General features: G+C 44.7%; 1 long non-coding RNA gene across 1 annotated transcript; it reads left to right on the plus strand.

Annotated features, from left to right (window-relative positions):
• Nucleotides 1-1,366: 1,366 nt before the first annotated feature.
• Nucleotides 1,367-5,498, plus strand: LOC146871687 (uncharacterized). The gene is made up of 2 exons (XR_014981032.1): nt 1,367-2,551; nt 3,078-5,498. It is a non-coding gene; the product is annotated as an uncharacterized LOC146871687 (long non-coding RNA).
• Nucleotides 5,499-11,217: the final 5,719 nt, after the last annotated feature.

An 11,217-nucleotide genomic window follows, 5' to 3' on the forward strand; every position in this document is an offset into this window, starting at 1 on the left:
TCATACTCCCACACCAGTTACTGGTGTGGGGATATGTTTCCAAAGCGTTTGACACCAAACACGACATGTTTTGATGCAGCCATCCCAAAGCTAGCATTTACCTCTATGTTATAATGCACTTAAGAGTATATGGTTTAACCACATCCACAAACAGATACAAAGAATAGACTCTGAGAGCTGCAGAGGGGCCCTGCTCAGGCAGAGGCACCCCCTCACATGGAAACCAAGCACCCTGCCGTCAGGATTGTTAAGGCCTGCCTTAGGGGTGACTGATAGGTTTAAATGTGTGTCTAAGGTGAGATATAGGGAACGTATACCTCAGTGAGGAGTGCTAACACTACCTCACCCAGGCTGCAGTAGCAGGCCTATGGTGTCAGATTTAGTCTGCTTCCCAGGGGTGGCATAATACATGCTTCAACCCCTGGTAGGCCTGTGAAGTACCTATGCCCTTGGTACCTAAGGTACCATATACTAGGGGCTCAGAAGGTACCACAGTATCCAATCACTAGTGCATCTAATATGCACTCCAAGTTGTTTAGAGAGAACAGAGAGGCTGGGGCCCTGATTAGCAGGGATCCAGCCAGACTATAGCCAGAAACCAGTGTAAACATCAGAAAAAAAGTGGGGGCAACATAAGTGCAGATCCTATTCTCCTACTGGACACTTCGGACTGAGCGTATGAACATTAGCAACCCCAGCAAAGCTAGACAGTTGCACTGGAACTGAAGCAAGATATGTATAGACCACCCATATTTATGGCAGCTCGCACCTGTAAGCAACCTGTTACCGATAACATACCCCATATAGGTAAAGAACTACCATCTGGGCTGAAAGCAGTGCAATCTCCCCACTAGTGGTAAAAGCGCCACAAACATACGAAGTGTTCCATAATGCCTTTGCAAAAACACAAAAATGAAATGAAAAATATCTGCGTCTATAGATTTTTGGCTATTAAAAACAGATGGAATAAGCGGGGCGTCGTTACGCCCCAAACCAGTCGCACAGCTGCATACACAAGTCCACAATGTTTCAATATGATCCGTGTTTCATCAAATATTCATTCAATTATCTGCTCCAGTTCAACTCCACTTAATCCACACTTGTAGAACCATGCTAATTTTCCAGGTTTCCTGTATTTACGATGAGACCATCCGGACTTCTGTCACAAATACGACAAACACATAATTCATCCCAGGCATGTTCTTTATTGAAACCCAATGCATTTCGGACTCTGCGAGTCCTTCGTCAGGGGTAAACTACAAATAAAGCATATTTGTAATTAATAATCAACTCCTACATATTGACATAATTACTGCTGTTTGACAATGTTGCTGCTAACAATGATAATAGTGCGCTATATAGAGGGGTCATTTATATGCGTTTAAATGCGAGTGGCTGCCTTTTTTAAACAAAAGGTTTTTTACAAATATATGGAATAAGACTACAGTCAGCCAAGAGGTTTCAAGGCACAATGTAGAAGGGGGTGGTTATGGGGGAATCAAAGTGAAGGGGATGTTCGTTGATTTCATTTGGGTTGCACATTTAAGTACACTAATTTTCAAAGAAATTATCATTGTTAGCAGCAACATTGTCAAACAGCAGTAATTATGTCAATATGTAGGAGTTGATTATTAATTACAAATATGCTTTATTTGTAGTTTACCCCTGACGAAGGACTCGCAGAGTCCGAAATGCATTGGGTTTCAATAAAGAACATGCCTGGGATGAATTATGTGTTTGTCGTATTTGTGACAGAAGTCCGGATGGTCTCATCGTAAATACAGGAAACCTGGAAAATTAGCATGGTTCTACAAGTGTGGATTAAGTGGAGTTGAACTGGAGCAGATAATTGAATGAATATTTGATGAAACACGGATCATATTGAAACATTGTGGACTTGTGTATGCAGCTGTGCGACTGGTTTGGGGCGTAACGACGCCCCGCTTATTCCATGTATACTTAGTGCCACCAGGGCAAGGCACTTTACCAGTAACGCACGCATTCTTTGAAGACTTTTTGACTAACATTGGAATCAGGATTGAGTAGATGGTGTGCATTCCATTACTTTCTATCATTAACCATGAATCATTGCGCGCCTTATGGTTTGCACCCACACGAGGAGTGGTGAACAAGATCAAAGGACATGGAAGCTTGATCCACACAATGGCGTATACATCCTGTTCTTTTTTTCAAGCAGGGGACAAATGTTAAGCAGTTGCTGCAACAAACAGAGTTAGGAGCACTGAGTTAGGTGCATTATTCATGCACGTTTATTATTTGAGGATGGTTTCACTTTGTAATGTATATTTTTCATACACACCAAAGCTGTGACAGGTATTGCAATGTAGAACAGCTAAGTATTGTGGGGATTGCAGTCTTTGTGAATTGTGAAGCGGTAATGGCTCTGATCAGGTGTGTAATTAGCACACGCGCCTATTAGGGAGGGACTTTAAATCACACGCAAGGTTTAAAAACCGAGCGTTACTTCAGGCGGGGTAACATTTTTTCCTTCGAGATGAGGATTACGAGTTTGTAAAACATCTCCGGGCAGGTACGTGAGCACTTTGCTGATTAGCATCAGGCTTGAGGGTTTGAAATGGGAAAAGAGAGAAAGGGATTTTACGGGCGGTACGTGAGCACTTTGCTGATCAACATTAGGCTCGAGGGCTTGAAATGGGAAAAGAGAGGAAGGGATTTTACGGGCGAAATGCTTCAATGAGGAGGGGAGGAATTTATTATGAAAGTAAACAACTGGGAGTTCAGCAATAGTGCGCTATATAGAGGGGTCATTTATATGCGTTTAAATGCGAGTGGCTGCCTTTTTTAAACAAAAGGTTTTTTACAAATATATGGAATAAGACTACAGTCAGCCAAGAGGTTTCAAGGCACAATGTAGAAGGGGGTGGTTATGGGGGAATCAAAGTGAAGGGGATGTTCGTTGATTTCATTTGGGTTGCACATTTAAGTACACTAATTTTCAAAGAAATTATCATTGTTAGCAGCAACATTGTCAAACAGCAGTAATTATGTCAATATGTAGGAGTTGATTATTAATTACAAATATGCTTTATTTGTAGTTTACCCCTGACGAAGGACTCGCAGAGTCCGAAATGCATTGGGTTTCAATAAAGAACATGCCTGGGATGAATTATGTGTTTGTCGTATTTGTGACAGAAGTCCGGATGGTCTCATCGTAAATACAGGAAACCTGGAAAATTAGCATGGTTCTACAAGTGTGGATTAAGTGGAGTTGAACTGGAGCAGATAATTGAATGAATATTTGATGAAACACGGATCATATTGAAACATTGTGGACTTGTGTATGCAGCTGTGCGACTGGTTTGGGGCGTAACGACGCCCCGCTTATTCCATGTATACTTAGTGCCACCAGGGCAAGGCACTTTACCAGTAACGCACGCATTCTTTGAAGACTTTTTGACTAACATTGGAATCAGGATTGAGTAGATGGTGTGCATTCCATTACTTTCTATTATTAAAAACAGATCCCATATTGCAGATGGATTTGTTCGCCATACCCCGTGTCTGATCCTAATTGCAGAAATAACTCACAACCCGTTATTAGGGGTTGGTTGCTTTAAAATGCATTCTATTCCTGAGGCTTATTCCATGTTAAATGTACTATATGCCAGCAGAAGCCCTTATCGATCAGAATGTATAGCTAATATAAGACAGCACGGGAAAGACCCTTACTTTGCCTTTAAATACTGTGCCAAATTATTATTATTATTTTTTTTTGGAAAGCGAGTGATTTTAGTGATTACCATTGCCTGCGTAATATATACCAATAAATTGCCCCCGTTAACGGGATGTTTTTTTCCTATGCATTTCCTACTGAAAACACACTCCATGTTAATTCTATTGCACCCCACCAGAAACGGTAGTGTGCCTATAAATACTTGGACAGTTAAGCCACGCTAAATATGAGTGATGTTAGAAATTACCATTGCCTGTGGAATATGCCACCAATAGAGCGCCCAGTTAAAGAGATGCGTTTTCCCTTTGCAGTTCCTTCTAAAAACCCACTCCATGCTAATTTGGGCACCCCACCAGACCTTCCAGGACTGGTGCTTTTGACTAGAAAAGAGAAACTTAGAATATAAATATTTGGCAAATAAGCAACGCCCAGTAAATCTCTACAAATTATTGGATCAGAATTTGAAATGTATTTCGTTTATACAAATTATTGGGACGATAATTTGAAATGTATTTCTGTTTTAAATTCCACTACATGTTAAATGTGCCTGACACCATCCGCTCTTACCAAGGACTACTGACCCAAAACATCACATAGCATGTGGATTATGTTTTAAGGAAATCGCTATTTGGAATCGTGATGGGCATTTTTTTTACCCATGCCCGCTCCCTGTTAAGTGCAGAGTAAACCAGCAGCCTCACACAAGACTGCTGACGCCTGAAAGGGAAGGAGAAATTCTGCAAATAGATATTTGGCAATGCATAAAGCTATTCTACAATTGATTGCATTTCAACTGTTCCCCACAGACTACGTTAACAATAAATCTCTACATGAAATTGGGATGAGTTATAAAATGCAGTTTACCTCTTTGCTACCTGCCAGAGACTATGTACTGCACAAGAATTGGACCGTAGACCCTGGGGAGAAATTCAAGCGATGAGCAGCCCCTTACGACGTTGTCCCCTTGTCGCCTAAGTGATGCTGGCAGTGCGCCCGTGCAAAGCCCACCATCGCCGCTATGGGTGTGGGTTGTGATACTGTGTTACAGGTGTGATGCAACAGTCAGCTTGCGGCTATAGTGCTGAGTTTAATGGGCCGCACTGTAATACAGGAATCTCCATGTGCCACCAACCAGTTGTTGACTTCGCACCATAGGTAACTAATTAGAGCTAAGACGGATATATCTTTGTATTTGGACAGATGGATGACAAATGCTACGTGAACTGCCACTAATGTGAAGGCACATGACGTCTGCACCAGCCCATCTGTACTACTGCCCCAAAGCATGATTTGCACTTGCACCGTGCCTTTTCTCTCCCCAAAAGGGGCATCTAGGTGCTGAATAACAGATGCTTATCGACCAACTGAATTGTGCTGATTTGCCTATCTACACAAAGATGAACGGGTAGGCAAATGACGTCTGCATCCAGCCCATCCATATTACTGCCACAAAGCATGACTTGCCCTTGTACCGTGCATTTTCTCCCCCCAAACGGGGCGTCTAAGTGTTGAATAACAGATGCTTATCGACCAACTGAATTGTGCTTATTTGCCTGCCTGCACAAAGATGAAGGGCTAAGTGTCCTCACCGGGAATTGAACCTGTGACCAAGAGGTGAAACACGGGACCCCGACATGGATGCATTAATCCACTAATTCACCCTTACGAATTCACCCGGTCCGGTGACGGAAACAGCCATTACTGAACATAATGAACAAAAAGATGCACACTTTCCAGATTACGAAAAATGTCTAAGATTTTAAATTGTTGCCCAAATTAACAATATGTTTGTTGCAAATACTTTACGTTACGACAACGTAATCCGATAAACCTTCCACGTAACAGCACCCAAACCTTTGGGAAATAGCCGTGAAGCGTTGTGATCAAGGGAAGTACAGTATTTAGTGCCTTCCGACTGCCATTCATGAATTATGCGGCTCTAGTAAAGCCTATTTGCAAGGCACCTACCTGTATAGCACAAGGGAGAGGTGATCCGTTTACCTTTGTGGGCAAGATCTCTAACAAAAGAAAGAATTCTCTCAAGTATGGGCCCGCTTTCTCCCTGCCTTAATAACAGCGGCCATAAATCAAATCCGCCTGGCCTTCTAGCCTTTGAATGTAAGTACCCCACCAGGAATGAGAAGTGAAAACCAAGCCTGTTTAGAAGACTGTTACTCGTGTATCCAGACATGGCCCAATGTATTAATGCAAAAATAAATTATGACTGAACCTTTACAGCTGTGTTTGATAAAAGTCCAAAATATTTTATGGCACTCAAGGTATACCAATAGTGCCTTTCTAGATGCTGTATTCTATTAACCATGTATCGCCATAGATTACAAAGGTAACTCCCTGCAGCGCTGTGGGGAGATGGAGAAGATTTACCACGGAGCTTTGTCTTTTTGTACACATAAATTATCCCCCCGCATGGAATCGACACACCGAAAAAACTGCCACACTTTACTGCCCCGATTAAACATGTTCAGCAACCTACCACACATTAGGTCCAGCCGTCTCTGTGTAATTTTGCCTCAACGTCTACTTTATTACCACAGATCTGGCGTCCCGCAGTCTATGCCAGAGTACCTCTGCAAGGCACCCACATATTGCACGAGGCAAGGGTGACCCGTGTCCTTTTGTGGGCCAGAACCTAGAGACCCTCCCCGCTAACCTGTCACTTGGCCATTAGAATTAAAAGCTCCAATTGCGAGGCCGCGTTTACACGTTGAAGCAAGGTACATTGATTAAAAGGACGACACTGAGTTCTGCCACCGGCCCTGATTCTTTACCAGGACACAAGTAGGACGTGAAAGTGTTGAATTGTAGGTCTGCCTTTCCACCGGCATACAGTAACTGGGTTGAAATAAGCCCGAAAGTTTGACAACTGTAAATGACCGTGGAATGCGAACCTGTTCAGATACTTGGGCGGGCTTTTCTGCCCACCGCATCTCTAAAAACACTGCGAGGTGTTATTGATGGAAGATATAGTCAGCAGAAGATCTTGAAATGTAAAGTTATAATACCCGTTTAGATGTAACAATCACACAATGCCACCCGGGCGCGGTGTCCAACAACCTGACCAGCGCACTGCCTCCCAAAGGAAATGTAATACCAACTCTTTACAGCGAGTCTGATTGCTGCGCGATTACCGAAGCGCATGCCCTGGCCCAGGCCGCCCCACGCAACCAACAGTAATTAAAACTGTTAGCGTCAAACAGCGCGACACACAGTTAGGGTGACCAACCGTCCGTAAATTTCACGGACCGCCCGTTATTTGGGCCTCTTGTCCGTTGTCCGTGAGGAATTCCTTTACTTTACGGGCGCCTTTTGTCCGTAATCTGGGACATCGGAGTGATCTGGACGCCCCCCCCCCCCCCCCGCAAGCAGCCTTAGAGTTCTGTAAACCACTGCAGGGCCAGCTCGCGCTCCTGCAGTGATCAGTGGCCTGCAGCCCCCCCCCCCCCTCGCCAACCTGACACAGATTACTATCGGCCCATTGTCATTCTGTATGTCGGCCCAATTAGCACATACAGAATGATACTGGGCCTCTCTGCAGTGACGCATTTGCTGTGTCTCCTCCTGCCCCAGCCGAAGGCATGGCATTTTTCTTTTGTTTAGTGGCTGGTGTCAATTGAAAATCCAGTTGAATAAAAAGAAAAGCCCTTCTTTATAAATCCTGTTGAAAATGGGTAAAGAAACATTTTAAAATTAAGCGGATAAGTGAAAAACAAATTAATAAAAAAAGAGGGGAATATTTTAGCAACATTTATGAAACAGCGCGAGCTGTAGAAGCATTTTGAAATGATAAAACAGGCACATGTCGGTTGTAAGAGGTGTGTTAGGTACATCACACCGCTTCCTTGTGTTTTGTACATTAGTATGCCCCTAATACACCTTGGGCCGTGCCCAAGAGGGAAGTTTAAGGAAGAGTTTGTTCAGTGAAAGTAATTTCAAATCGGCTTTTCACAAACTTCCTGGATGTTTAAAGTGACAGGTTGAAAACAGCCCAGCTGACAGAAGATTTTTTTTCTTGGCATGCTGCTGTATAAACGTATATATTCCAAAACCAAACTTTGTTAAAGCAATACAGCATGTCAAACAAAGCATAAAAGGCAATAAATGCAGCTATTAAAATGAGTATTGGAAGTCCATTTCCTACAGTCTTTGGCATCTTCTACTTTCAGAGTTCACAGACCTCTTTGCAATGCTGAATTTGAGAATGTCCCACAGTTCAGCACCAGAACTTTAATAGATCACCTGTTCGTCAAAGAAAAATGTGCCTTCATGATTGCCCTTATGATTGTGAAAGGCCATACAGTCATACATGTTGCATGAAAGGACTGCTGCAGGCAGCAGTATTGCTTATTGTGAGTGCTACTTGAGTGTATTTCAAGAATGTCACTATTACTACAGAAAAGGTGCGGCAATAATGCCCCACCAGCCATCCCCCTGGCGCCCCACACTCGCAAGTAGGAAGAGACACTAACTCTCCATTGGCTGACTTCAATCAGGGTGGGCTAGGTCAGCACTCTCCTAGCCGCACACTTTTTGCTGAACCATTCTGACTGACTGGCATTGATTGGCGCGCAGGGTCAAACTAGGGCAATCTGGCAGTGGAGAAGGGCTGGCCTGACAGGTCAGTGTTTTTGTCTGCTTTTTGGCCTGTTTTAATGTCTGGTGGGCATGTTGTTCTTCTGATGTTTCTTCAGAAGATCAAAACTGTCCCACTTTGTAAATATGGACCTCTGTTTTTTGGCTATCTGCTTCGCTGATGGGAGCCACTTTTATTCTTGATGCCTGGGCCTCTTTTCTGTCCCAGTCCAGTCCTCTTCATGTGGCCAGATATAGATTTAAAACCACAGTGAAAACCAAAGGGACTACTCAAGATAAACCAGGGCAAACAAGTAAACAATCCATTTATACATGTTTTCATTTAAATCTGATATTTGTGATTTATTTTCTATTATGAATGGTGAACTACAGATACCAGTATGTAAAGAAAAAACAGCAAAGACATTTAAGAGCCAGGTTTTCAGCTTCTTGCAGGACACGTGAATTGAATAGGAGGCTCCGACGTGGAAAGGGAGGTTGTTCCGTGCTTTGGGGGTTGCATGGGAGAAGGCAAGGCCTCCGGCTTGCTAGTGAGAGTCTGGCTGAGTGGAGGTTTCTGGGAGGTGTGTAGAAGTGTGTGTTGATATTCAGGTATGCAGAACTGGTTTTGTGAAGTGCTTTGTGTATGTGTGTGAGCAGTTTGAATCAGGTTCGTTTGTTGATTGAGAGCCAGTGTGGTTCCTTGAGGTGAGAGGTGGTGTGGGTGCGGCAAGATAGGTTGACTGTTTTAGAACTTAAAATGATCATTTCTTTGCTTCTCAAGGAGGGCCTCCATGTGCATCTGGGTGCAGGTGCTGTACAGCATCTGTGCACTACCGTAGACTGCACTCATCAAGTGATGACTTAGAGCAGGCGGACACAAGTATGTTCAACTGTGAACAAAAAGGGAAGGTAGTTTATAGCTGTTATTGACCTTAAGCCATGACTGTAGGGAAAGAGCACAGGTACTGGGAACCTGGACAGCAGAGCCCCAGTACACCAGCATCAAAAGCCAGGCAAAATGTGGGGAGGGGCAGATGGGGGGTACTGCACCAGAAACCCAGTTTCTTCTGGCTGGCCACTTGGAGAACTGCACTCTAGTCCACCACTAGCGGTCCCAATTAGCTATATTCTATGCATGCTGCTTTACATCTCACAATGGCACTCAGATATGAGATGCTAGTAACTAAGTCCACCCGAGCAGATCTTCCTGACCACTTCTCTCACCAAACATGCCTGCTCAGGACTATGAACTGTAAACAAAATATCAGACTGGACAACCCAGTGCAGTAACCATAAAAATATATCATGATCATATGAAATACCACAAAAAGACCTGCAGAGTTGATCAAAGCGGAATGCCTACCAAAAAAACATGAAATGCACGATTGTCTCAACCTAATATAAACTATTTTTGACTTGTACTTGTGTTGGTTGTCTATTTACTTATGTAATATTGCGCGACCTCCTCTGATGTGTCTGTAAAACTTACCTTTTGTCTTGAATTTTTGCCCTGAATTTTGACCTTCAGTCCTGATTTTTTGTGCTGAATTTTGAACCTTTGTCCTGAATTTTTACATTCACCGTCCTGAATTTGCAACCATGCCAGTTTGTCACCCTACACACAGTACTCCAAAATATCACTCCTAAAACACTGCCACGTTCAGTAAACCTACTGTTGGAATCGAAACCCATACCGCGAAGCCACGCCCCCTACACACGGACGCGCTCTCCACAAATCGGGACAGCAACAAAAGACATTGCAGCTGTCGGAATCGAAACCCATACCGCGAAGCCACGCCCCCTACACGCGGGCGCGATCTCCACCCATCAGGACAGCAACAAAGGCACAGATAACGGCCTCATGTACCTCTCTCGATACAATAATCTCAGTAGAAGAACGTCGCTGTCCCAGGCCACACTAACCATTCCCCCCTACCTGAGCGGTTCTTAACAACTATTATATTTTGTATCTTAAAGGCATACCTGTAGTCCCTGCACAGCGAACTCCGTGCAGTCCCCATGTATGATTAAAACGCCCATTATGCGAATACAGGAAGAGGCACCCTCTAGAGCCGCGTCCCAATTTTACATAAAAGTACTAACAAGCATTTGCAATGCAATAGGTCTCGCATTTATAAGAGTTTGAGCTATTGGCATTGTAAAATTACAATGCCTTTTATTTATGTTTTGGTTTTAAAACAAATAAAAGGCATTGTCATTTACAATGTCAGTAGAATAAACACGCATAAAAGCAGTGTGTGGCGTGCAGCAGTGTGTGGCGTGCAGCAGTGTGCGGCGTGCAGCAGTGTGCGGCGTGCAGCACTGTGTGGCATGCAGCAGTGTGAGGCATGCAGCACTGTGTGGCGTGCAGCGGCATGCAGCAGTGTGCTGCGTGCAGCAGTGTCGTGCAGCATGCAGCAGTGTGTGGTGTGCAGCAGTGTGCGGCGTGCAGCAGTGTGTGGCGTGCAGCAGTGTGTGGCGTGCAGCAGTGTGTGGCGTGCAGCAGTGTGTGGCGTGCAGCAGTGTGTGGCGTGCAGCAGTGTGTGGCGTGCAGCAGTGTGCTGCGTGCAGCAGTGTGCTGTGTGTGGCGTGCAGCAGTGTGGCATGCAGCAGTGTGTGGCGTGCAGCGGCATGCAGCATGCAGCAGTGTGTGGCGTGCAGCAGTGTGTGGCGTGCAGCAGTGTGCGGCGTGCAGCAGTGTGCGGCGTGCAGCAGTGTGCGGCATGCAGCAGTGTGCGGCGTGCAGCAGTGTGCGGCGTGCAGCACTGTGTGGCGTGCAGCAGTGTGAGGCATGCAGCACTGTGTGGCGTGCAGCAGCATGCAGCAGTGTGCGGCGTGCAGCAGTGTGCGGCATGCAGCAGTGTGTGGCGTGCAGCAGTGTGTGGCGTGCAGCAGTGTGTGGCGTGCAG

Source organism: Triturus cristatus, chromosome 1_1, assembly GCF_964204655.1.
Source record: "Triturus cristatus chromosome 1_1, aTriCri1.1, whole genome shotgun sequence".
NCBI lineage: Eukaryota > Metazoa > Chordata > Amphibia > Caudata > Salamandridae > Triturus > Triturus cristatus.